The sequence below is a fragment of the Sylvia atricapilla genome, chromosome 1 (assembly GCF_009819655.1).
Source record: "Sylvia atricapilla isolate bSylAtr1 chromosome 1, bSylAtr1.pri, whole genome shotgun sequence".
Taxonomy (NCBI): Eukaryota; Metazoa; Chordata; class Aves; order Passeriformes; family Sylviidae; genus Sylvia; species Sylvia atricapilla.
The window spans coordinates 60,846,765-60,858,871 of NC_089140.1; the positions used below are offsets into that span (position 1 = coordinate 60,846,765).

At 39.3% G+C, this 12,107-nt stretch overlaps 1 long non-coding RNA gene across 1 annotated transcript in view; it reads right to left on the reverse strand.

Annotated features, from left to right (window-relative positions):
• LOC136364193 (uncharacterized) overlaps window positions 1–12,107 on the reverse strand; it is a 133,592-nt gene that overhangs the window by 44,353 nt on the left and 77,132 nt on the right. Inside the window, exon 3 of the long non-coding RNA XR_010744111.1 lies at window positions 9,092–9,177. This is a non-coding gene — a long non-coding RNA (uncharacterized lncRNA). The remainder of the gene's footprint in view (window positions 1–9,091; window positions 9,178–12,107) is intronic.

Below are 12,107 nucleotides of genomic sequence, written 5' to 3' on the forward strand. Positions count from 1 at the left end.
TCTTGGTGTAGTAAATACTCAACTATTCCTTATGATAAAGGCTCTGTTTTGAAACGTAGAATGCTCAAAACTTGCAATACAGTCCCCAAAGAAAAGAGGATGAAAGTTTTAAACTAGTACGCATTTGGAAAGCTCTGAGTAGTCAGCACTTTCCATTTGTGATGCATATTCCTATTTTTATTGTATTCATGCCATAGAACACCTACCTTCACTACATTTCTCTCCCCTAGCTTATCAGTGCACGCCCTTGACCAAAGTACAAAAAACCACCATTTACCAACACTCTGCAGGTGAAAAACTATTCCTGTGTATAAATTATACATCTTGGGAGCTCAACATTTCTTTCATGCTGAAAACCTATTCAAGCCTTCCCACACCCGTGGGCAAAGTGGTTTGCTCCAGCCAGGGGGGCCAACAATTGCTGATATTTCAAGAAACCTAATCTCTTAATGTTTGGGATCAGACGAAGGGTACGGCCATAAAAGAGACAGCTTGAAACAGGCCTAATCTCCAGCATATCTGAACCTACAGATGGCAGAGACTCTGAGCTGCCACCAACATAGATTCCACTGACTGGAGTCTGCCTGCCCAAGGGTGCTCCAAGCACAGCGATTCAGTCGCACACAGAAATCTCTCACACCGATATTTTCTGTCCTGGGCAAGTAAAGAAAGGACCGGTGCTGGCCTCAATCGAGCATGCACCACTTCCACCAGAGACAATATTCTTGCTCTGCCCAAATTCCTCCTCCTTCTCTTCCACACTGCCAGGTTCCTTAGGTCTGCAACCTCACTGGTGGCACTGTGCCTGAAGATTCCCTGACCGGACAACCCCAGCGCTGCCTTTCCGAGTTCACACATTGTTACTTTTTACAGAGACACTAAACATTTTCTAAGGCAAATGCAGTGCTCATTAATGCTGGGACACACAGCAGAGGCTCCACTTTTCCATCCAGCCCACTCCACACCATGATACATAAGGATACATACCCTTGTCTCTCCTCCCACAGAGCAATAAGCACTACACTCTTTCATTCCTTGTAAAACATGAGCCTTTCCACCTCAGCTTAACTTGTCCCTACTGTGTGCTAATTGTAAACGTTCTAAAACAATTAACTTTAATTTTATTATAATTATAATTTAACAATAAACTTTCAAGTTGAATTTTCAGTTGACTGCAAATTAAACCTATGAGTCAGCACGTGCACCCAAAGACCAAAATTATGTACAATGTACAGTGATGTACAGTGATGTACGATGAGCAACACAGCCTTCCTGCAGAGGTCCCTGAAATAAGAAAAGAGAGTGCCCTGACAGTCTGCAGAGCAGCAGTGTAACCAGAATTAATAATTTCCAAGAGGGCTGATCTGAGGAGCTCAGAGCCCAAGAGAGGACCATCCTCCCTGGAACACAGCACATCTGCAAAGCAGGATGTTTTCCAAGCTAAAAGCTGATGTGTTTTTCTGGTGAGGAAGCAGGAGGCGTAAGGATTATGGTTTTGAGGGCCCTGGGAAGGTGGGGGAGGGAGGTCAGGCACATGGAGCACATTCACACAATTATCCAGGCACAATGGGAAAAAAAAAGCTATTCTGATCCCTCCTTCAGCAGAACAGCAGCAGTGCTCAGCAAGTCATGAATTTACTGCGTGGGAGTTGTTTCAGCTCTCTCAGGGAGCTTTTTCTGTCTATATTGCATATACTGGGTCATCTGTCTGGTGTGTCTTTCATTAACTTATAGAGCCCAAGTATAAGAGAAGGCATATGGGAGTTAGGGAAGTGACAAAGCAAAGCTGATTTCCAGAATGGCATTTCAAGAGTTAACCTGAACTTTTCAAAAGTACTCATCACCATAGACTATTTAATTATAAATTAGCTGAAAGGGGGGAAAAAAGTGAGTTAAGGCTATCACTCCCCATTTAACTTGATTTAACAGGTTAAAGGTCAGTTTTTAAATACCCCAAGACAGAAAGACTTTTGTTACTAAAGTTTCAAACACCAGAGCCCATTCTGCCTGGCTGAATTCTTACACCTATAATTAAAGTGTCGATTACAAGGGAAAAAGCAATACAGAAACCACTGAACAGAAAGTCAACATGATAAAATTAGTTCCATGCTCTTATTAGAAATCCCTCTAAATATCCCATAGCTGACTAAAGAACCAACACCTAGCTGTACACTTGAAAGAACACATCCATCCAAGTGCAGTGTTTAGACAGAAAAGGGCCCAAAATGTCAAAACAACGGGTTTTTTATATTTGCTAATAACTGAGTTTTCATTTTAATCTCTGTGCTAGAAGTGTACTCTTATTGTCCAAAAAATTGTCATTTAAAAATGTAACTGAAAGTATAAGCCCAAAGACAGCACAGGAGAGAGTAGACCTAAACCAGCAGCTTTAATGAGACTGAAATGACAAGTAAATCCTCATCACAGACACATAAGTTTGTAATTTTCAAGGAAGTTTTATTACTTCGTTTCACCTTCTTTCACATTGACTGTCATGTACCCACAACATCTGCAGTGATTCTCACTACCTGCTGCCAAAAGCAAAGGATGCATTAATCTTCCTCATTAGGACCATCAAAGCCAGCTTTAAAGACAAGGTTGTATTTTAATTACTGAATCTGAAATTTACTACCGCACCTCTACCAAGCAATTCCACTTTAATAATTTCCCACATGTTAGGATGCCTGAAAGAATTTAGAATCCAAGACTGTCATCCAAAAAACCCAGCAGGGTTGGACCAAAATCTGGTGGCTGATTTAAAGAAAACTATTCCTCCTATACTGAAGAGACACAGAGCAGTTTTCTTTAAAGTTCTGGTATTAGACTCTGATTTTTATGACAAACGAATGCAATTTTAAGAGAGTTGTTTCACACTGTGGTGCAGAAGATACATTTTGATTAATTTTTAAGATGAAAGTGCTTGTGATAGAACTTTTGTAATTATTGACCAAACCTAAATCCTGAGACCCTCAAATCTTAAAAAACCATATAGTACTATTCTCCAACCAGGACTAAGTATTCTCTGGCAACATGAAAAGTTGAGCTTATGCCTTGGGCACCTTACTTTTACCTAGCACCTTTATGCTTTATTTTTACCTTACTTTTAACTAGTGGTGCTGATGCAGTGGCTGAACAGCACTCCTGAGCTCCTGCAGGGGACCAGCTTGCAGGTGACCAGTGTAAGTTTATAGTCAAAACTGAAGAAAATTTCTACAGTCTTCTAGAAGATCAGAGAGTTGTGATATCACACAGGAAGTTCAGAATTAGGGGCTTCACTTAAACCCTAAGTTAGAAGGCAGGAGAACCTCTGCCAGGTCCTCTGGCAGTTCTCACCCTCTCTCTGCTGCTGCCCTTCAGCTCTTAGAGCGAGGCACTTGTCTGCATCACTGGGAATGCACAACCATTCAGCAACAGAAACACAGATGATTCATGAATGCACATGAAGTGATATTTGCCATGGAAGACAAGAGGCTATGAGAAGCCAATTCTAGAAATGAAAAGTTTCTTATATTTCTTTTTAGACATACTCACAATGACTATCCATGGCAAAACCCACAGTCTTTAGGGCAAAGTGAGCCTGTGACCAAGCCAACAGGCAAGCACAAGACATTATTTTACTTGAAACACATATCATGAGTCACGAAGTCAAACCTCATAATTTGCTGTTTAGCAACATCACCATCATGACCAGTAGCCTTTACATAAGTTAATAAATAGATGTAGTATTAGCATTAATTTAAAGGAAATCTCTAGACAATTCTTGACCACCATTTCCATCCCAGGTTTAAATTCCATCTCCTAAGACATTTGGGTTCTGATTTCAACTACTACAGCCGACAGCTTGAGCAGAGCTGATCAAAAAGTTTATTTAAGATTTATTTTAAACAATTTCCTTGTGAGAAAAGTTTCTGAAAACTTGAGCATTTTCAACCTGAACTGTGGGACAGGAGGAATGCCCCAGAGGGCTCCCACTGCACAGCACTTGCCTGAATTTCCAAGGTCCTGTCTCGCCAGAGTCATGGCAAACAGTGAGAAACAAATCTGCTCTTTCACCAAAGACTACTTCTTCATTCAGCTGATCGTTGATTAGGCAAAATAACTGTATGTGATAATTGTGACAGAGTGCAATGACTGTGCTTGATGGAGAGAAAAGGAAGTTCAACATCCAAAGTTGATATCTAAGTGTCAACTCTCACAGATTCTCCTAAGATTCAAAAAGTACTTTTGATGATTTTGACTATTTTTTAACAGCTGCACTGTCTGAGCTGTTCAGAGTTCTACTGTAATAGCTATAATGTATTTTGCTGCTACTTTCTGCTCATAACAAATGAAACGCCCAAGTCATATTCATTCAATTCCACAGAGAAAAGAGAAACAAAGAAGAAAAGAGAAGGAAGGTCACTGTCAGGCCAAGATCAAGTCTGGAAATTTTCAGCTCGAGACATGAGCATTTCAGGAAGTTATAAGCAACTCAAACAATAAAGGAATTATAATTGAAACACTGCAAGAATTTTAACTATAGCTCTTTCCATTCTAAAGTATTATTTAATGTATTTCAGAAGAATCCAGGAACTCTTCTTCACATGAATGATCTGTGCTTTCAAGATCACTCCCAAGCTCCTTTAAAAGCAGAAGAAAGGGATGATTTGGACTGGCCACAGCTGCAGCTGATGGAGATTAGCACAGCTCCCTCACTTTCATTTACATGGGTGAGTCACAGGAAAAGCAACAAAAAGGAAACAAATCAAAACTTGTAACAGCTGATCTAGTTTACTTCTGCATTGCATCCCCTCCAGAACAGGAGTGGTGTCTCTGCCAGCCTCTCGCCAGAGCAGATAACTGAAATGTGGCTTGTTCTGATGCCTCCTGCATTTCTCCAGCTGAAGAGAACTGGCCATGCAAATCCCAAGTGCAGTGGTTTTGTTCCCACCTCCTCTGAGCACATTCCCATCATGTCCTTGTCCTGTTCCTCCCAGGAAGGCCATGAATGGAATGAAGCCTAATCAAAATTATCCCTGTCTCTCCAGAGCAGATTTATAATTGTGAACAGAATAAATGCACCATTATTTTACCCTTCACCACTCCAAACACAGAATCTAGAAAGGCATCCTATAATTGCTGAATTCCTGTTGAGATAATCCTAGAATGATCATTTTTCCAAATAGTGCTCTGCTAAAAACTTCAGACATCAAAGAAAATTCTGCATGCCACTTCAGGTATCTAACTGTCTTCACCTACTAAAAAAAAAAAAAATAATAAATTAAAAAACAAAAGCAAGCAAACAATGCTTCAAATTCATTCTACTTGACTGCAATTAAGTGTTTGCAAAGGGCAGTACATTTTGAGTTTCTAATGCAATGTGCTAGAGGCAGTGCCACCAGCATCTTTACTTCAGTCCTTCCCAAACACTGTGATACTGTTTCAGTCAGAAACTAGGTCATAAACTTTGCTATTGGAAAGCGTTTATAGCTGTTTGGACGGGATTATTCTGTTCAAGAGGTTAAAATAATAAAGGAAGCTTGCAAGCATACATTTTCCAAACTCTTGGTAGGTCAATGCTAGTTTGGGAAATTGGCTCATTATTTATCCTTGTTTAGCTCCTCCAAGCTCAATTTCTTGTTTGCTTTGACCTCCTTCTGGACAAATAAAAAACTTACTGTTTCATCTAATTAACAGGAGAGACATTATAGAAAAAAAAAAATCTCTCATTTATTCCAGTTCCAGAATCAGTTTTACAAAAACATTGTCAGAGTTTCAAGGAGCATTCAGATGTTGAGTCCTGCCAAAGTTTACAATCTAGTTAAATCCTGCTACAGAAAAAAAAAGAATATTAAAAGAAAAAAAAAAAAAAAAAAAACCAATCCTGCTCTGTTTTTACAATTTTATACAAATCTCTGGCAAGAAACAATCCACCTCCACATATTCACATGTATCCAGAGGATCTGTGGATAAGCCTTATGCTCCTTAGTGTAATCAAATTGTTGAATTCACTTTCTCCATTTCCAAACTCTCTCAACACATTTTTCTCAGCCACTCCTTTCTGTACCGGAAAAAAAAAGCAGATTTGAACTTCTCCCCATCACATCTCCCTTTTGAAGCCTTAAAACAGCAAGCAAACCGTCCACCCACAGTTCTAGTATTGCAAAGCTTTCTCATTTGAGGTTCCTTCTTTTGGTTCTCCATTAAATGGAGAAAACCTGGTCATTTTGTACCACAAGCAAGTTCACTGTCCATCAGCCTCACAAAAGGGATTCAGGGGAAAACCTTTGCACATCTTCTGGGGACTTGAGGAACAAGGTGCCCAAGAGTTTCCTCTAAGTGAGCAAGCTGGCTTTGCAGTCTTTTACATGTTTTTCCATGAGTCATCATAATGCACACAGTGGAGTCATCCTCAAGTGAAATAGCCTTAAATGATATGCTACATCCAATTTGCCCTGAATCTCATAAGGATCTAGCCTCAAATACAGACACAGAAGGGAAAATAAAAGCACTTGGGACAGAAAAAAAGTTTACAACATTCATCTGGTTCTGTAATCCCTTATGAAGTCCAAGATCTCCTGTTTTTAATTGTTGATGGAGAGAAAAGACTGTTTTTAACAAAAAGTTAAAAAACTGTTGATGGAGAGAAAAGACTGTTTTTAACAAAAACAAAAATCAAGAGCAAAAATAAACCAAACTTCTATCCAGCTGCAGAATTCTGTCTCCCAAATATTCTCTGCCAAGAAAGAGAATCAGTATAATTAAATTATTCTCCTTCAACTGGCTCTAAGATTTTAGCTAAGAGCTGTTTCAGTTTCTGCTTGCTTTTACACAATTTGAAATGTCTTTACACTGATAAGTGTCATATTCTGAATTCTGTAGTTAGCACATTCACATTCTCAAATTTTATGTTTTCAGACTGAAGAGGCCCACCTTCAGCCTTTTCCAGTTCAGCAATCCTATCAAAATTGTTAACATCACATATATTGCATAGTGTTTTTCTGAGACTCCATTTATGCAAGTCAGGTAGATTTATGCAATATTCACACTTCCTTCCATAGCCTCAACACATCAGGTGCAATACCTACAGTCAGGTACTCAGTGCAATGATTTTGCTGCAAAGGCATCACTGGGCAATTCTTTTTTTTTTTTTTTTTTTATTCCTTTAGTCCATCTAAAGTTTCTGTGAACCCAAAAGCAATGTTTCAAATGTGCAAAAGAAAAACAACAAGAAAAAATACAGTTCAGTTCTGATTAATGGTCCTATATTTTAATGTCTTGCTGGGAGGCTCAACCCACTGAGTATATATCCCCAGGATATCTTAAATTTATGGTAGTTTCTTCCGCACAATCTTGAATCCTGTCAGGAAAAAAAAATGGCAGGATGACTGCTTAACAGATGACATAGCACCTTCTCTGTTGCTTTCTGTAACTCTAGGAGGTATAGAACATAAACCCCAAATTACTATTAAAATAATGTGAAATAAGCTAAAAGATGAAAGCGAGACAGGTGTGAGCAGCTGCCTCAAACCTATTCATTAGGAAGGCACAAGCAGTGGGAGGGCCACAGAAGGCCTGCAGTTCCATTTCACTTTCAAGGAGATTTTAGTCTAGCTGCTTTTCAAACTCTCTTTAAAGCTTTGCACCCATCATCCTTTTCTACCATCCCACTGGAGCAGAAAAGGCTCAGCTCAGCTCCTGAGTCTCCTGGCATATCAACCCAGTCCCCACGTTAAATGAAATTAGCAAGTAGGAGGTACAAAACTATCTTCAGGGACTACTTCCATCCTCCCTCCTGGAATTCAGCTGGGGTATCTGGAACTGTACAAAGTGGCAGAGCCTCAAAAACCACCTGAGATCAAAATATTATCTCACAAATCCACAGAAAAGGAAAGCACAGCCAAGACTACTCAACAAAGAAGGCAGCACAGACTCAGATGTCCATCTGTGGCACACGAGAGGTTTTTCTGGGAAGCAACCACATACTCCATTCTCCTCCCTTGGTACCGGCTGTAAGTCATTCCATGGGACAAAAGGCTGCCACATCTTCCCTAAATCTCTAGGCCTAACCTGGTCCTTGATCCACAGAGACTGACATTTTGATGTGTTTTTTATATTTTTGCTCTTGCATCCTGCAAGCTGGAGAATAAAGTAAACTCCAGGGTCATTCTTTCGTATATTTTGTGTCCTTGTCTTAAGACAACTTTTTAACACTGTACCTACGCATCTGGCTCCAACCTGAGCACAAGACAGTCTCCACCTTACATCTTCACAACGCTCTCACAAAGGAAGAAGAGGGCAGTGGAAGCCCAAAGATACTAGACCAAGTGTGACTTAAAACAGCACTTACATATAAGCCCAAGCCTTTCACTGTAGCCAAAATGTGCACTCAGCAGTACACACCTTCACTCTGGAGCACTGGCTCCTGCCCGGGAGCTCTACCCTGCCAGCACAACAAGGTTATCCTCAGGCACACAGAAACCTGGGCATATCAGAGTTGTGCAAAAAAAGTACTCTGGACACACTGTTTTCTCTACCAGAAATGCAAGCATGTAGCCACTTAGTTCCCACTGATATGGAAACTAAAGATTTTGTCCATGTTTTCCCAGGAAGCTTGTGGCACAGCAAGCATTAAAATCAATACCAACTTTTGCTTGCCTTTGTGCAGGCTTTAACAAGCTTGCATTAACCTCCAAGGATATCAAAAATTTGACAACTATATCCTGAATTGGCACAGCCTTAGAGAACAAGTTAAGTTACCTACAGCACTCAAGAAATTCTGAAATTATTCTTATACTCAGAGCTATAGTTGTGACCACCAATGTGAAATAAAATTCTTATGGAAATTTATACAGTAGCAAAGGTAAAGACGAATAGCAGTAGCAGCATCTGTTACCAGGGTTACCAAATCTAGAAGGAAAACAAAAAACCTGCTGACACTGATTTACAGAGAGATATACGTAAACATTCATGTAGACAAGAGATTTATATTTTATATTCAGTGAATTTTAGTGGTGTAACAATAAAGACTGCTACTATCGAAGCTGAACCAAAACAATGTGAGGAAAGTTAATGAACAGCCACACCAAATGACATATATCTGATTTCTTACCTGAAGTGTGTTCTGTTCATCCATCCATCATTACTGCTATCCCAGGGCAATGCTCCAGCAACCACATAAAAAGATGTGGTAAACTCCTAAGTGTTTAAAAATAAAGAGCATATTACACAATGTAAAAGCCACCAAATCCATTGCAAATAGAACAATAATACTTCACAATTCAGTGTGACATTCAATTTGGAAGGAATTTTTTTTAGTTCCAATGATTTAGACTTTCTCCAGGCATTCAAAGTTGTGGTATGTTCTGCTGAGGCAGAATCAGAACCACAAGTAACAGAATTACTAACAAGACTAATTATAGATGGAAAATCAACATGACATGTAAAAATAGAAGAATCAAAACAAAAACAGTAATCCACAGTTGGTTTGATGATTTGGCACCTATGCTCCATCTACGTATTCATTTGATGATATTAATTCACAGTAGTTCTAGAGAAGTTCTTCAGTTCTCACAGAAAGTGAAATAACATTTCCATATTATGGTTGCATTTTATAGAAAGCATGACTTACGCTAAATGTGAAATACACCTTTGCTTAATATTTTTCCTTTCTTTTCAGTTGGAAAGCTCTGTGTTTAAGTGTCCAGTTACAAAGAATACTTTAAAATTCTGGACACAGCTATGTGTAGTGCTGCATTTTGACTTTAGAGCCACAACACGAGTAAATTAAAAAGCTCTGCAACTTACATCAGTTAAATGGTGTCTCTGCAAAGTCTTCTTTTTATAAATCAAGTAGTGAATTGGAAAAATTATGTACTACTGGTGTTACACGCATCTGCTTGGTTAACAGAGTAAGGATGCAGTCGGGAAATTAACCTTTCAGATTTCACATACTGCAGTTAACTCCCATGTCTGCAAGCATAGCACCAGACACTTCATGGACAAAACATGCTTTCCAGGACACAGGAGAAGTCTCTCTTCATAACAGCAAACAGATGGATCTGACCTTATGAAGGACAGCATATTTTATTGTGAACTACATCTATAACACACATCCCTGCTGCACTTTATAAAACTATCTTCATCAGATCTAAGGTACACAATGCAATCTCCACGTAGGTCTTACTCAATTTCCAGCAGTTTGCTGCACATGGAAGAACATTCTGATTTCTGCTACTTCAATGCAGTTGGTTCTCAGGGACAGTCCAGCTGCCTACTCCAGTAAGTGAGGCTTAGCAAAGCAGCACTCAGGACAGGGCACAACTGTGTTTGCTTGTACTTCATTTACAAAGAGATGAAGCTTACAAAATCCACAAGCAGATACCCATCTCATCATCTACAAAACATGAAATGTTTTATCTAATAATATCTTTTCTGGTTTATGTCTTTTCACATCACCCCAATTTTACACAACTATCTAAAAGCCTCGAGAACCTCACCCCTAGTTACACAGCAGAGGTTTCAGTGTACCTCTGTGTTTAGAAATAACTTAAAATACAGCAGGATAAGGTAATATTCATATTTCATTAGTGACTCCTCTCGCATTTGTTCTGTTTACAAATTAAATCAATAAATCAATCCGATAGGTGTAAGCTAGCCTTATCCAGAATGCATCTAATAAACTTGGTCTACATTCAAGCTACTATGTAGTGGTGGGAGACCCTGAATTACAGTTCCCTATTCATGTTTAAAAACTGCTAGAATACAACAATGAGCCAATGAAGACCTAACATATATAGATACACCTGACAGCTGTGTCATTACCTGCAATGGCTTTGATCTATAATTTTCATCTTATAACTCTAAAGTCCTGAAAATCCAGCCAAAACATCAGCCAACTTTTCCCACAAAACATACTATTAAAACTCCAGTCTCTTCCAACAGAATCTCTGCAATTTCTGCAAGGAGAGCCAGCATCACTGAAGAATGTAGGAAAAGCAGAAACATCTCTAAAGCACAAGCTGCTTACCTGAACATAAGCCACTAAAAAAAAAAAAAAAAAAAGGTTGATAGAAGAGCATATCTAATTTATTTAACTGCAGTTCCTAACTTTAGAGGATAATTGCCACTTGTATTAAACAAGAGACCATCAAAAACATTTGGCTCAAAGAGTGGTGAAGCAAGGGTACAGTGAAGAACAAAAGTTCATGTGGAATTCCACTCAGTGGCTCCTAGGCCATCCCTATGGACTGCTGGTAGTCTCTACAGTTTCAGAAGGTGCTCCACAAAATAATCATGAAGAGGGAAAAAACCAAAAACACATTCCTGAGTGTGCAAGCAAGAAAACTGGAGAGAAATAAAAAGAGTAGGTCACCAGTCAAAGTTGAGTGTGACTCTCATCTGGTCACAAATGGGAAACATTGTTGAAACAAAGCACAATACTATTCATACATTTTTCTTTCTTCTGAAAAAAGTATTAGGTTACCTACTGATGAAAGACAGACTGATGAATACTTTTACAAGTTATATTTCTTTGAAAATATATACTAAGTGCATAAAAATGCCTCTCACAGGGGCAAAATCTTTGAAGCAGAAAAAAAAGGAACAGAAAAGCACAAGACAGAACCCAAAATGCTTTCCAGCTCTTCATGCTAAGTGTGGGCCCAAGGAGAACCTCAGCCTATTTTTGGGGAGACCAGCCTTCATGCCTTGGCTTCAACATCAGGAGCTCCCAGCAGGTAATCCAGATGAGCACTATGGGATTTTTTAGACAGGGCCTCATGATGGTCACAACCTACCAACCAGAACTTGCTCACAACCTCCAAAGCCCAAATGAAGCAAAAGACAAAGCTAATATCAAGATTTAACCTTTAAAATTAGACACCTTTCATCTGTTTGATTTCTTTAGGCAATCAGGGCAGTCACATTAGTCAATTTTAAATACCTGACTTTGCTTCCCAAGGAACTGGATACAAGTATTGCTTTGTCTACTCAGTCAATAGTGCTGCCTGAGGCTGGAAGTCCTAAAATGCTGTGGAGAGAGTCAAGATCACTAGGATCAAAGTCCTTCCACCCTCTCCTTGCATCTCCATCAGAGACAGGAGAGCCCTGAAGGATCAGACCATTGT